Source organism: Lemur catta, chromosome 2 (genome assembly GCF_020740605.2).
Source record: "Lemur catta isolate mLemCat1 chromosome 2, mLemCat1.pri, whole genome shotgun sequence".
Taxonomy (NCBI): domain Eukaryota; kingdom Metazoa; phylum Chordata; class Mammalia; order Primates; family Lemuridae; genus Lemur; species Lemur catta.
In genome coordinates, this window is record NC_059129.1 from 47,946,495 (window position 1) to 47,962,799 (window position 16,305).

Genomic DNA, 16,305 nt, shown 5'->3' on the forward strand with positions numbered 1-16,305 from the left:
AACCATAGATAATGCTTAACCTAACTGGTGATATTCAAAACTAAATTAAGTATTTTTAGCCTTTCATATCCTTTCTTTGCAAGATTACAAAAAACTGCTAAGCAAGAGGGTGGGGTGGGGTGGGGTGGGGTGGGGGGAACTGGTGCAGACAGGTGGGTAACAGTTCCTCATTGCCTAAAGTGGTTCTGCCTCTTTTTAGCTTTGTCTCTTGTTTAGTTTCAAAGTGCTTTTTTTTTCCTGTATGATTGAGGGGAAATTTTCTAAATTAAAACCCCGTGATAAACTGTCAGTTTCCTTAGTGCTGTGCTTATTATGCTTTTGTTTTTTAATAGCATTTTTGAAATCGAAAGATAATTAACATAAAGTTCACCATGTTAAAGTATATAGTTTAGTAGTTTTTATTATATTCACTATGTTATTCAACCACAACCACTAAGACCAGGACATTTCTATCTCCTGAAAAAGAAACTCATGCCTATTCACAGTTAGTCCCGTTCTTCCCTACCCTCATCCCCTGGCAACCTCTAATCTACTTTCTGTCTCTGTGCATTTGTCTTTTCCGAACATTTCATATAAGTGGTATCATACACTATTTAGTCTTTTGTATCTGGCTTCTTTCACTTACTGTGATGTTTCCAAGGTTCATCCATGCTGTAGCATTTAACAGTCCTTCATTCCTTCCTTTGACTGAATAATATTCCATTAAATGGACATGCCATGTTTGGTTTATTCATTCATTATTTATCAGCTGGTTGATATTGGGGTTGTTTCCACTTTTTGGCTATTATGACCAATGTTGCTATAAACATATGTGTACGTGTTTTTGTGTGGACATATGTTTTCCAGTCTCTTGGGTGGAATCACTATTGGAATTCCATCTAGGAGTGGAATTGCTGGGTCATATGGTAATTCTATGTTTAGCTTTCCCAGGAATTGCCAAACTGTTTTTCACAGAAGCTGTACAATTTTACATTCTCACCAGCAATAGCTGAAGGTTTCAATTTGTCACTTTCTTGCCAACATTATTTATTCATTTATTCATTTAATTATAGCTACCCTAGTGGGTGTAAAATAGTATATCATTGTGATTTTGATTTGCATTTTTCTGATGACTAATATTGAACATCTTTTCATGTGCTTATTGGTCATTTGTATATCTTCTTTCAGAAATGTCTATTCATTCTTCAAAAAACTGAAAATAGAACTACCATATGACCCAGTAATCCCACTGCTGGGTATATATCCAAAGGAGGGGAAATCAGTATATCAAAAAGATATCTGCACTCCCATGTTTATTGCAGCACTATTCACAATAGCCAAGATTTGGAATCAACCTAAGTGTCCATCAATGGATGAATATATAAAGAAATTGTGGTACATATACATAATGGACTATTATATAGCCACAAAAAAATGAAATCCTGCCATCTGTAACAACATTGATGGAACTGGAGAACATTATGCTAAGTGAAATAAGCCAGGCACAGAAAGACAAATTTCACATGTTCTCACTCACATGTGGGAGCTAAATATTAAAAACAACTGATCTCCTGGAGATAGAGAGTAGAATGATTGTTACCAGAAGCTAGGAAGGGCAGTGGGGAGGTGGGAAGGTAAAGTGGGGATGGTTAATGAGTGTAAAAATAGAAGGCTGTCTGGCAAGTATCCAGCCAGTGTTAATACATAATTTTCATATTATATGGCTGGATACTTTCCAAACAGCCCTTATGTATTAAATGGTTAGATGGTTAGATAGAATGAACAATATTTGATAGCACAACAAAGTGATTTTAAACAAAAATAAGTTAGAGTATACTTTAAAATAACTAAAAGAGTGGAGTTGGAATGTTCCTAACACAAAGAAATGATAAATACTTGAGGTGATGGATAGCCTGTTGTCCTGATTTGATTAATTCAGGTTGTATTCCTGTATCAAAATATCACATGTACCCACTTTATAAAGATACACAAACAATAATTAAAAATAAAAATTTTTAGAATAAACAAACAAACAAAAAAGAAATGTCTATTCAGATTCTGTGCCCATTTTTATTTTATTTTATTTTATGTTATTTTATTTTATTTTTTTTAGATAGAGTCTCACTGTTGCCTGGGCTACAGTGCCGTGGCATAAGCCTAGCTCACAGCAACCTCAAACTCCTGTGCTCAAGCAATCCTCCTGCCTCAGCCTTCCGAGTAGCTGGGACTACAGGCATGCACCACCATGCCCGGCTAATTTTTTCTATATTTTTGGTTGTCCAGCTAATTTCTTTCTGTTTTTTAGTAGAGACGGGGTCTTGCTCTTGCTCAGGCTGGTCTCAAAGTCCTGAGCTCAAACTATCCGCCCGCCTCGGCCTCCCAAGTGCTAGGATTATAGGCATGAGCCACCGTGCCCGGCCATATGCCCATTTTCAAATTGCCCATTTTAATTGGGGTTTCTTTTTATTGCTGAGTTGTAAGGTTTTTAAAATATATTCTAGATACTGGAACCTTACCAGATATATGCTTTGCAAATATTTTTCTCACTCTGTGGGTGGTTTTTTCACTTTCTTAATAGTATCCCTGGATACACTAAAGTTTCTAATTTTCATAAAGTTTAATTTATCTATTTTTTCTTTGATTGCTTGTGATAAAAAATTATTGCCTAATCCAAGGTTTGGGCAACTCTGCCTAATTTGAAGTCATGCAGATTTTCACCTATGTTTCCTTCTAAAATTTTTATAGTTTTAGGTCTTACATTTAGGTCTTTGATTCATTTTGAGTTGTTTTGTGTATGGTGTGAGATAGAGATCCAAATTCATTCTTTTACATGGGGATATCCAATAGTTCCAGCACTTATTGTTGAAAAAGTTATTCTTTTCCAATTGAATTGTCTTGGCACTCTTGTCAAAAATCAATTGACTATCAATGTATGAGTTTATTTCTGGCCTGTCAAATCTATTCCATTGGTCTATATATTTATCCTTATGCCAGTACCACAGTCTTGATTACTGTAGGCTGTAGTAGCTTTTGAAATTGGTGAGTGTGAGTCCTCCAAATGGTCATTTATTTTTAAAAGAATTGAAACCCCATCATCCTGGCAAAACATAATTATTGAAAAGTTGAAATAAATTAGGTTTATTTGTGTTAGAAAAAAATGCTCAAGAGATTAGTCAGTTTATAAATGTACATAGATGAATATTTTTTTCATATTTATTTCATTGCACAAAATGAGAAAGTTTTGGGTAAGGTGCAATGTTGAGAGAGGCTTGCAACCGGTGGTGAATATAGTGATTATATAACTAAATGTCTTTTTAGGCATTTTCCAGAGTTCCAGTTTTTCCAGAATTTTCCATACATTGAGCAAAAGTTTGAAGAAGGTGGCAGAGGGATGAATTTTATTCACTACTTTGCTAGATTCTTTCATTTAGTGTTTAATTCTCCTCAAAAGAAACAAACAAAATACAAACAAAAACCTCTCTCAATTCTTCGTCCCCCTCAAATTTCCAGTGTATTTCCTGCCTCTCCTTCTTTGCTGAACTTTCTGGAAGAATAGTCTTCACTCTCTCTGCCTCTATTAATGCAGCACTTGATTACCTGCTATTCCTTTTCCACTGGGATAGTACCTTCACCATTCTCCTGAATTGCTCTCTTGTAAGTCTTGTGCACCTCTCTGGTTCCTTGATTCATTGGATCTTCCTCCTCATGCTCTTTGTGACATATATCAATGTTGACCATTCCCTCCTTCTTACAACTCTTCTACCTTCTAGAGCACCATTTCTCTTCTCTTCTCATTTTCTTGCTAAACCTCTGACTGATCTAGCTTTCCTTCTCTTTTCTCAAATGACCCCTTAAATGTACATGCATTCCAAGGATTTGACTTTGTGACTCTTCTCTCTTTACACGCTCTTCTGGACAATCTTTTCTACTCCCATGATTCATCTCTAGAGCAGGGGTCAGCAAACTATGGCTATTAGACCAAATCCATTCCACTGCCAGTTATTGTACAGCCCTGAGCTAATAATGTGTTTTTTTCAGTTTTAGATGGACGGTTGTTTTTAAAAAAGAAAGAAAAATATTTCATGATATGTGTAAATTACATGACATTCAACTTTCAGTGTTTATAAATAAAATTTTATTGGGACATAGTCACACCCATTCATTTATGTATTTATGGCTGCTTTCATGTTACAACAGCAGAGCTGAGTGGTTGTGACAGAGACCCATGTGGCTTGCAAAGCTTGCAAAGTCTAAAGTGTTTGCTATCTGGCCCTTTTCAGAAAAATTTGCCAATCCCTACTTTGAAATCTAGGCAAGATTTCAAATTTGTTTCCAGTGCTGACCAGCCTCCTGAGGTCCAGTCCTTAATGTCCAGTTGCCAGCTTCTTGCTGGATGGTATCACTTTGATGTGTGGTTAACATCTCAAACTCAGTATATTAATAATTGAACTGAACTTACCGTATTCCTTCTGAAATCTTCCGCACTCTGTTTCTCATACTGGTGGCACCATTCAGCTGTATCCCGGTTAAAAACCTAAGCCTTTTGTTTTTAATCTTCCTGACTCTCCCCTTCACCCAGCATCAAGTCAACTGTCAGATCTTGTCCATTCCGTTTTCACAATACCTCTCCTCTTCCCCAGCTCTATCCCAATTCCTGTTTCTACTGTCACTACCCTAGTTCAGGCCTTCATTACTTTTAGCTTAGATTTTATCAATAGCCTCTTTCATGGTTTCCCTGCCTTCAGTCTCTTCTCTCCAATCTGCCAAATTTACCTTCCTGATGTAAATTCTGATCCTGTTGCTCTGTTGCATAAAAACCTTCACTGGATTCTCCACTGCCTATGAAATAAAGACCAAACTCTAGAATTTTCCATTCTCTGGCACCAGTCTATAACATTTCTCACTCTTCTTTTTTGTTCATACAGAAAAAAACTCAAATTCTTGTCATTTCTAAAATGACACAGAAATCTCTATTTCTTTGCTTTTGTTTTCTAAATGTTATGTGCCTGATTGCTTTTATTTGTAAAGAAGTTATACATAAATCTGATTGTTTATAATATTTTCCCCCTTTTCTTCCCCACTTTCTCCTCCCTCCAGTTTTCCTTGTCCCCTTTTCTGATTGTTTTTAATCTTTAAGGAATATGTATATATACATAAGTATACATTGAATATATATATTGATTCATCAAAACAATTATGTATCTCACCAAGCACAGAACCTGGCGTTTAATTGTTGACAGTTAATATAATATACCTGGTCTTCTCCAGGGAACTCTTATGTATCCTGCCAAGACTTAGCTATGAAAGCTTCTCCTTAGTGTTTTCTCTCCCACACTTTCTCCTCTGATACTATTCTTGTGCATACTTTGGTTCTAATAAATCTATAAGTATGTGCTGGTATGTTTGCCTCCATCATTAGGTTGTAAGCTCCTTGCTAATGCCAACAGGTGAGAAAACAGTGCTTGCTTCAGGAACTGCTAGTGCTGCCCTGGCTGCAGGAAACACCAGGTGTAAAGGCAATGGAAAAAAAAAACAGAAAGAAAGAGATTGGGACCAAGTTAGGAAGGTCTTGGAAGACACAAGAGTTTGTATTTGGTGTCCAGAGGAGGACTTTAAGGAGGGCAGCAAAATGATCTGGTCTGAAGTTTAGAAAAATTGTTACTGGCTATGTACTTGGGAAAGACCTGCAACTTCTCTGGACCTTCACTATCAGTAAAATGGGAGAGTTGGACTAGATGATTTCTAAGTTCTTTTGTTTTCCTAGTTCTGAAATTATGTTCCCATGAGTCTCAACTATGTGGAATCCTCAGGGAATGAATTGTGTTGGATAATAACATTCTCTGAAAATTTACCCTGTACCTCCACTTAAGAAATAGTAGCCATTTTTTGATGGAAAACTCATTAAGATTTATTGCATACTTCCCTGATTTCTTAAACAAAGTATTATGATTCAATTTTAGTTTTTTCTTGATGGCTTAAATAATAGTGGCTTAAATAGTTGTGTGGCCCTACAAGGAGTACTGATTGCCTGCAGGGAAGCTCCCCAGTCTCACTGAGCTCAATCAGTACATGCGTTCGCCACTGTACTGATATTAAATTAAATTTTGCTTTGGTTGCAAAACCCAGACAATCATGCCTATCAGTATCCTTTGAGAAAAGGTATGAAGATTCTCTTACTGAATAAAGTGAATTGTTTTGCAGGATTCAAAAGCATAAATTGAGGCAGAGTGACAGGCAGTTGATATGACTTCACTAATACGTGTCATCATACTTGTTCTTGGGTTACAGATAGTATAACCAACTCCTCTAGGCCAATTCCAAGGGTTAAAAATGTAATGCACACACAAATGCTGGTGTTGTAGATCTTCTCTGTGTCCAATAATAACTCAGACACATTTAATTAGTTATTTTACTCTTGTGCAGACAAGATAGACATTAGATTGGGGTCAAGGACCAAAGGCAAAAATTAGGATTTATGAAAAAGAAAGGAGAGAGGTAAGATTTAAAAAAACTGCAGACAGTTTGGGAATAATGGTTCATGTTTACACATTTTAGGAGTGGGTAGGTGGGTAAACTGGCAGCTGAAAGATCAATTTGGGTATTTCCATCTGTGAGTAGGCCAACTAAGGGTAGCAAAGAAAACAATTTCAGCTGTTTATGAGTTTTCTGGAAAACTTGGAGAGGGCAGTTGTGGGTATAGGTGCTAGACTGTCTCTGTGTCATGTCTGCTGGTGTCCTGCTGTATGAAGCTCCGTCTTACTGAGCACGGGTCTGCATTCGTGTCCTCCTCAGATTTTCTCATTAGAAAGCCTCTTTCTCTGGCTTCCCATCTGCTTGGGAATGTATCCTTTGGTCTCCAAATATTTACTATTATTCTGGTTTCTGGATTTTAACCATATCCTGAAAACTTGTTTAGTTTGATGGAGGCTTTGTTACTGTACTACGTATGATTTTTATCTGTAACTGACATTTCCTCCTGTTCATTGGTGTATCCTAACTTTCATGGTTCTGTGCTCATGATGACTTATATACTCCTTTAAAATTAGAGCTTTTCTGATTAGGTAGGTTAGATTTATAATTTATGTGATCCCATTGCTTCAATAAATAGTCACAGTTACATTTCAGCATGAACTTTGTGTTTGGACTTGGGTGTCTATTTTGGCTGCTAAGGGGATGTTTTATGCTTTTGTGGGTTTTTGGTTATGCTCATGTAGAGGAGATAGCTGGACAGTTGGATGTCTGATTGATGAACTGTATTATATCACAGCATTCCTTGAAGCAAGGCACATTTCAAGCCCGTGTAGTTCTGTGCTTGGTCAGTATCTTGGCAGTAGTCTCCACTCAGTCCTGGAATGCAGTGGCTCTCAACCTTTTTTCAGCCCTAAGCCACCTGACAGATGCCTTCCCATCAGTTGCAGTGGTTACTATGGCAGGGCTGGGATGTGCGGGGAGGGACAGTCCCCTAGGGCCACAGCATAATCAGGAACAGCACTTATAGTTGGAAAAAAACAAAGGGGTGTGTGTGTGTGTGTGTGTGTGTGTGTGTGTGTCTATGTGTGCAGTCCCCCTTACAAAATCACCTCTCCAGCCCTGTAAACTTAGCTTCTTCAGACATCTTATCTGAGGCGAGGGAGAGATGGCTGATTTTGCTCCTTGTCTAGCTTCAAGGGGAGGCATAAAAACACGCAACACCGAATTTATTGTCCAGTTTTGAAAAAGAACATTTTATAATTCTATAATTGATGTTTAAGGTATTCTGCAGGAGGAGAGGATGGAAGACCAGGACGCTGAAGAAGGCGGGCCTCCCCCTGGGGGAGAAGAGGCTCCTCCCTCTACGGAAGAGGCGGCCCCTCCCCGTTCGGAGCAAGATGCCCCGCCCCCGCCGGGAGAGGAGGCCCCGCCCCCTCCAGAAGGGGAGGCGCTTGGGGAAGGTGCTTTCCCTCTTTCCCGGGAAGGCAGCGTTCCTTCTGAGAGTGATTATCGGAATCTCATTCCTTCCGAAGAAGGGGTCGTTCTTCCAGACGAGGATGAGCCAGACGCGAACAGAGTTCGAACTCGGCTCGGACCGCGACAGGTTCAATCGGTGCTTTCCGAAGTGCTTTCCTCGGGGTCTTCCCGTCGGTCGTCTAAATACCGGCGAAGTATGAGTGGTATCCCAAATCTACAGGAAACATTGAAAGAGAGACAGGTTTGCTTCTAATAAGGGTGTTCATGTGTATCACTTTTATTTTAAATGAAATACTTTGGTTTTTTTTTTCACCTTCCTAATTGCAATTTTTACATGTGGTTGTCATTCTTTAGGCAAGATTTAGAGATGCAAGGGAAAACCGGAAAATGAAAATTGACCCTTCATACAAATACATATTTGAAATTCTAGCAGAAAAGCTTGGCCTGGACATAGTAACTGTGGAAGATTTAATTTTGGATTGCCCATCTGTAAGTTTAAGTCTTATCATCATTTTTAAATTGCTCTTCGAGAATTGACTTAAGAAACCGAAGTCGTCATCACGAACAACAAAACATTTAGAAAGAGAAGCTTGGAATTCTACTGATGAGAGAAGAAGCTTCGTTTTATATAATTATAGCCCGCTGGATCCTATTTCTAGTCAGGCCTACTATTGCAGAGAAAGGAAAAAGAGTTAGCAACTAGAATTCAGCTAAACTAACTCAAAATGACTTCAAAAGTTAGAGGGATAGTCAAGCACTGGTAGAGTAATATTTTACAAGTATAGGTTGTATGAACTACATATGCAAATCATTTGTATAGAAAAACAAACTGCATAAATCTGAGCCAGGGCACGGTGACTATCATATGCATATACAGTAGTAGAGAATAGTGAGGTGATTGTAAGGCAGGTTACCATATGTCTCAGGGTGCAGCGAGAGTTCTAGATTATGCGTATTTTCCTGGAGTAATAAACAGGGTCCCAGTTTTGTATGATAATTAGTTATCCTGATTATAGTAATATAATTGTGTTATATAATAGCTTCCCTCCTGATAGCTCAGGTTCTAAATTAATTTTCAATAAAACTACCCTTAGCTGCTTGGGCTTTTTCTCAACCCCAGGAGTGGACTGGGCTGGAATCCCAGCAAGAGCAGTGAGCAGGTACAGGCTGCTCACGAGCTAATGGTCCCACTGAATTCACTGGTGAGAGAGTTGTGGTGGAGTGGGGTTGTGGTGAGGTTGTCACCATTGGGGCCACACCTCCTGCTTTGACAGGCACCAGCAAACTTGGGCAGAACTCTTTAGCTTGCTCTAGGAGCCAAGGTTCCGTGGAATGGTGCCTAAAAGAGTGTCTACCTTGCTTGATGCAGTGCATTGCCAAGTTCTGAAAAGCTGCTTGCCCTTCATTTCTGCCAGGACCCTTATACAAGTTTGGTCCTGGCAGTCTGCTGACAGTATGAATGGATTGCTCACTTTCCTGTTCCGAGTGTTAGTTGTAACAGTGAGATGGGGATGTGATTGATGCAAAGATATCAATAGATCTCAGCTATGTTAGTGACGAAGGATAGAGAATGCATGATGTGCCATAGCAAGCAACTGGAAGTAGGTTTCCGAGGTCACTGAAGTTTCTCTGCTGGAATGTACCACCATGGTCAAGGCTGGCTTCATGGACATGTGGGCTGTGTAGTTACACAGGTCCCTGTGGTTAGAATGGCCCTGTGCTTGGTTTAATGATCTCTTGTTGCCATCTTGAAATTCTTAATAATTTTTAACAGGTGGTCTTGCATTTTCATTTTGCACTGGGTCCCTCAGAATCTGCAGCTGGCCCTGACTGGATAGTATACCCATATAGCAAGAGGATTTTCTTTGCCATTCTCAAGTTGTGTTTGTTTGTTTATTTGTTTTAATGACTTCCCTAATGACTATTTTGGCTGCTATGGCAATTCTGGCTACATGTCTGCCTACTCTCCCAGTAGAAGCAAATGGTGCAAAACAACCCTATACATATCCTTGGGATGATGACAATGAGATGAAGGAAAGGCCAGTTTCTAAAAAAGTGTTTCTCAGTAGGCCCAGGCTTTAGGACCATCCTGAGGACCATTCTTGCACTTGGTTAGGGAGGAAACCAGATAGCTATTCAACCTTGTTTTACCTGAGAATTGTTAGCCCACAAATTTGGCTAATACCACAACTGGAATCCAAGCAGCTCTGCAGATGGTGTAGGCACAGACCATTGCCTTCAGGGGAGGACAGCTGCTAGAACTAAGTGGGGGAGGTAGATGCCTGCAGAGATGATAATCCCACCTTAACTATTTGCCATCTGGCATTCTGGGCTGGCATTCTCTGCTTGGAGGAAGTCTTTCTTACTGGCTAACATGCTGGTCAGGAAGTGGAAGTGGTGCCATGTGCCTACAAACCCTTCTATTTGCTATTCCTGAGGTATGTCTCAGACTTTGGGTCAGTGGGGTTAGGTTCTCCCTTTAAAACCATCATGGGCTGGGCGCGGTGGCTCACGCCTGTATTCCTAGCACTCTGGGAAGCGGAGGCGGGCAGATTATTTGAGCTCAGGAGTTCGAGACCAGCCTGAGCAAGAGTGAGACCCCGTCTCTACTAAAAATAGAAAGAAATTATATGGACAGCTAAAAATATATATAGAAAAATTAGCCGGGCATGGTGGTGCATGCCTGTAGTCCCGGCTACTCGGGAGGCTGAGGCAGGAGGATTGCTTGAGCCCAGGAGTTTGAGGTTGCTGTGAGCGAGGCTAACGCCACAGCACTCTAGCCCAGGCAACAGAGTGAGACTCTGTCTCAAAAAAAAAAAAAAAAAAAAAAAACCCATCATGATCAGGCCAGATGCTGCTTTGGCTGCAAGAAATGGGAAATCTAAGTGTTAAGAGAAGAATTAATCTGGAAAAGGTGTTTGTTTAAGAGTTGTTTGTGATTGTGCAAAGCCATGATGGAGGGAAAATAGTGTAGCAAGGAGGGAAACTATTGTCAAAATCTGAGGCAGATTTAGAGTGCTTATTTGGTTGAAGGGAAAAAAGCAAGGACATATGGTAAGTTGGCATTAAGGTTGGTGGCCAGGTGAGTAAGAAGATGGAACAAGGAACAAGGGGTGGAATGGTTTGGTGTAGTGTGGTTTAGGAAATTGGCTGTATGGAAAAATATTCTTTTAATGTGAAGCCTGGCATGCATTCCAGGGTAGCAGTAGCTCAGTAAAGGCACCACAAAAAAGTGGACAACAGGGGGTGTGACGGTTATTTTGTTTGCCTCCAGATCCATTTTCCCCTTGTCTCTGCCCTGCTCTGTGGCCTAGAAGGTTGAGTTCTATGCAGTATATCACCTGGGCTCCCTTGGTCTCTGGCTTCCACTTGATTCAGCCACTGGGAGGCACCAGTAGGAAACTGGAGGGCAGAGGGGAGAAGCTCCCCACTTGGCCATGTTTCTGGCCATGGTTTTGTCCTTTTATAACTACAGCTCCTCCCAAGTGGTCCTCACATCTCCAGTTCTCAACCTGGTTCTGGTTGCACCATCACCCCCAACCCTTCACCTTTTCAGGCCTTGGGGTGATAATGGTTTTCTTTGGTTGCTGGTCCTGTTGCTGCTAGTGCCTCAGCTTCCCTTAACCCTGCTCTGGCCTTTAGAAGTAGCCTCTTTATGTATCAGACTTCTTCAGAAAACCCTTTGTGTGTGATTCCCTTGCTTGCTAGGACCCTGACCAATACAGAGGTTTTTAAGACATTGGTATTCTTGCTTTGCCCCGTCATTCAGCACTGCTCAAGATAATCTCTTTCCTGGCTCACTTGCAATGTTTTCCAAAGTCAAGGCAGCAGCGGTATGGTTCTGTGGAATGAGCACAGATCTGGAGACCCAAGGCTAAGGAATCTCTGCCTCTGTACTGTGGTTGTGTGTCTTTGGGTCCTTCACTTAAATTCTTTTTAGCTTTAGTTTTCATTCCACAAGAGGGATATGATAATGCTGCTTTGTCTAGGTGAAGCTCAGATGAACTGTTGGTAGAATGTTACGTAGCTTAAGTGAATTTTTAATTCACAGTCATGATTTGGGCCCACCACAACATTCACTTTACTCACTGCAGGAGTACAATGTATCTAAAAAGCAAGGATTGGTTGCATTTGATATTTTGATGTCTTTTTTTTTAATCACAGTTACATGTACTACTTTTGAGAATTTGTATGCTTTCAAAGCTAAAGGGTCAGCAAGAAAGTATTGGTGGAACTGCACAAGAAGAGCTGTGCTGACAGTTTTTGTCTCTTTTAGGTTGTAATTTTGTGAGAGAGTTGAGTTTATGTGGGAGATGGAAGAGTAGGAAACTAAGGACTAGAGTCATGTACATCTCTGTGGCTCTGTTTCATCTCCTAGAGTGGTGGTTCTTAAATGTGGTCGCAGGAACAGTAGCATCAACATCACCTGGAACTTGTTAGAAATGCAAATTCATTTTGTGTTTTTCACGAGCCCTCTATGTGATTCTCTGATGCATATCAAGGTTCGAGACACGTTGTCCTAGGGGGAGTGGCTTTTCTATACGTGGATACTTCCTTCCCCTAAGTGGAAGTGGAGAGAAATGCTACCCAAAAGGGAGACTTGTGTATGGAATCAGTGGGACTGGGTGAAGGGGGTATAGTAACTTTTTATTTCCCATGTGATGGCTTGTGCTTATGTAACCCATTTAGTGTTCTACTTACTAAGATATTACACTGACTCCTAAGTAATTGAATAAAAACTTTGTGTTCATAAGTGTGGAAGAATCTCATTATAATGATTTGTTTTTATAGTAGTTTGGCTGTAATATGGGCCAAATTACAATTGCTGAAAACATAATTGCTTATATAATTGGTCAAACAAAACAGTTAGTCAATAAGACAAATTTTTTGTTTCACAAGTCAGCTTTTACGAATAGTTTCTTTTAATAATAATTCTTTTATATTTACCTCCAGTTAGACTTACCAATCTACCCCTGTAAAGTTCTGTGAGATAGGGTCAGGTAAGTGGCTGTTCCAAACTATATATGCAGATCATTAGTGCAGGCTGAGAAATAGAATTCACTCTATATTCCACAGTAATTATGGAGTTAAATTAATATGGGCTGTAATCTTGCCTCTGATGTACCTGCCTCTGTGTACCTTGAATAAACTCTTTGAGCCTCATTTTTTTAATCTATAAAATAAAGAGGATTATTCCCTAGTCACTTTATTAATCATCATTGTGTCTTTTATTTAACAGCTGGAACCATTTGCTGATTTTTTTGCTAAAGATGGACGTAAGACATTGAAATTTTTCTACCAGGAAGGCGATGCACCTGGTCTTGGTAAGAAAGTTTTATGAGGGCAGTGTGCTAGTAATTGTTAATGAATGTTAAAGTGAAGTATGTGTTTTCTCTTACACATAGACAATTCTCTATTTATAAAGAAAATTTTACCAGAAGCTTATGTGTGAAAAATATAGTGTCTTAAGAACAGTAAATTTTCAGCCCAAATATATATTTCAGGGATTACTCTAATGATTCAAGGAGAAAACATCCTTATAGAAATCATTGACCTCTACTAGGGAACACACATTTTCATTAGAATTTAATTGCATTTTCCCTGAGACAGGTGGAGCCATTTTGTCCAGATGACTAGAAATGGCCATGATGCCCTCCCCAGAGCCCAGCATCCAGAGCCCCCTGTGGTCCCGGCCCAGCATCTTGTGCCCGCTGCAGCTGTCAGTTGGAATCTCTAGCTCTCCCTACTGTGCATACTATGCATAATATAATTGACATGCTACCAGCTTGGTAAACCTTTGTCCTAATAGCTGGGTACATGTGTCATCCTTTTGGTTCTAGACTACTCATCTTCTAAGTCCTGTGGCTTTACCTTCAGTACATCCCTCCTATTGGTTCTTTCTCACTTTCCTCCTCTGTTGCTTTAAGCTAGGCCCATATCTCATGCCTCCCGTAGTAGTCCAGATTTTTTTATTTTTTTTGAGACTCAATGGACAAGAGGTTTCCTGGTTCATAAAAGGCAATTTTACTCTGTAGCCCTGAGTAGAGTGCTGTGGCATCAGCCTAGCACACAGCAACCTCAAACTCCTGGGCTCAAGCCATCCTCCTGCCTAAGCCTCCTGAGTAGCTGGAACTACAGGTGTGTGTTACCATGCCCGGCTAATTTTTCTATTTTTAGTAGAGACAAGGTTTCTTTCTTGCTCAGGCTAGTCTCTAACTCCTTAGCTCAAGCGATCCTCCCGCCTCGGCCTCCCAGAGATCTAGGATTACAGGCGTGAGCCACCGTGCCCGACCAGTATTCCAGATTGAAAACCAATGTCTGTGTTATCAGATTCTTTCTGAACTCCACACCACTTATTCCTGCCAAGTAACTCTTATTGTCCTGTTATTTATTGGATTGGGGCCAAATACCTCATTTGCCCAAGGCCCACTGTAATCTGGCACACAGTACTTGTCTGGTCGGATCTACTCTTACAGATGTGAATGTGCAACTCTCTTCATTGTTTCCTGTATGTACCAAAGTCGTTTCTGTGCCCTTCTCTCTGCAGTGCTGACTCTCTGAGCTTGCCCTTCTCTCCATGCAGCAAACCCTCCCCTCCTTCAGATCACCTCATTAGGTTTGGGTTCTAATCTTTCCTCTGATGTAGAGCCTTTCCAGAGTGTTCCAACCCATATCCTCCACTGTTCTCCCCATTCCTGTCTCATTTAAAGTTTGCATGGTGCATACAACACTTGGCTATGTTCTACTTTCCTCTAGTTTTTTCATAGATTAATATATATCTTGCTTCTCCCACGAAACATGTTAAAAATTAAAACAATAGCTGAAAATCATAGACAGATAAGAAAATATCTATAATTAGAATAAAAACACAAACCATCCAAGTCCCACTCAGTTGGAGAAAGCAGTTACCTCCTTGATAAATATCCCTTTTTAACTGCTTTAGTTTATATTCATATTTAACAAAAATGGGATCCAGCTCTACATATTATTCTATAGTGGCTTTTAAATTTGATAATATTGTGCTCTTTATGCCAATAAATACACTTATACAATTAAATTTTTAACAGTTGCATTTTATTTCGGTAGGCTGACATAAGCATAATTTTCTGAACTGATCTATTGGAATTTAGGTTGTTTACAACTTTTTGCTCCTTGAAACGATGCCTCAGTGAACAGCATTGAAGATAAATCTGTGTGAATTAGGAATGAATTTTAGGAAGAGTTCTCAGAAGGAGAATGGCTAGAACAAAGCGTAGACATGTTTTAAATCATTATTTTTGGTACCTGCAAAAGCAATACATTTATCAGTTTGGTAAATATTCTTCTACATATAAGCATTTACCAGCATACAAATGCTTATTATCATTTTTAAATGTGATCGTATAACGCATTTTATTTTTGACTTGGTTTTTGCACTTGACAGTATAGCCTAGACATTTTTCCATGTCATTACATGTTGATTTACCCCATTCACAAAATTCTGTATAGTATTCCATTGTACAGCTGCATTGTGATTTTTAGAAATCATTCCCCTATTTATGGTCACATCTCTCCTCTTCATCAGGAAAGCTCAAGCTTGTTTTAGCTTGTCTTATGTCTTATCAGCCAGAACTGTGTCACATGGCTACCCTAGGGGCTAGGGAGGCTGAGAAAGCAGTATATCCCTGAGGACACACAGATTGCTGAATGGGACAAAGTCAGGTTCTCTTAGCAAGGAAAAAGAAGAGGATGTTAATTCCCTGTGCAACCTTTATGAATGGGCATTTGGGCTCTTATGGTGCCAAACACCATGTATCAGGGTTCCTTGGCTGCAAAAAACAGAAGTAGATTCTGCCTTATGTAAGCAATAAGTAAATAAATAGGGGAGGGGGAGAGGGTAGTTTACAAAATAGTTGGGAAGGACTAGACTAGAACAAACATTTCCATGGATTTCAGGGCAGTTTCTTTAGGATTCATCACTAGACTGACATCTCTCAAATCCCCCTGTTTTCTTTGTGTGTCTCCATTCAAAGTTTACATTCTTAGAGAGAGTCTAATTGGTCCAGTTTTCACATGCCCACTTCAGCAGGGCTGTGGGACTGGTGTCATCCAGAATCACAGGGCAGGAGGAATCCCCAAACCCAAAGAAAGAAAGGCTGGGCAAAACATTTTTGTGGTTTTGTGATAGGGATTTTTTAGTTTCTTTATCACACTTTAAATTGGCTATTGTAAATATGAAGGTTGTTAATTTCTGCAAATTAATATTGCAACCAGCCGTCTAACAGAATTCTCACATTTTAATTTTAATGATTTTTGAAAATTAGGCCGGGCGCGGTGGCTCACGCCTGTAATCCTAGCTCTGGGAGGCCGAGGCGGGTGGATCGCTCGAGGTCAGGAGTT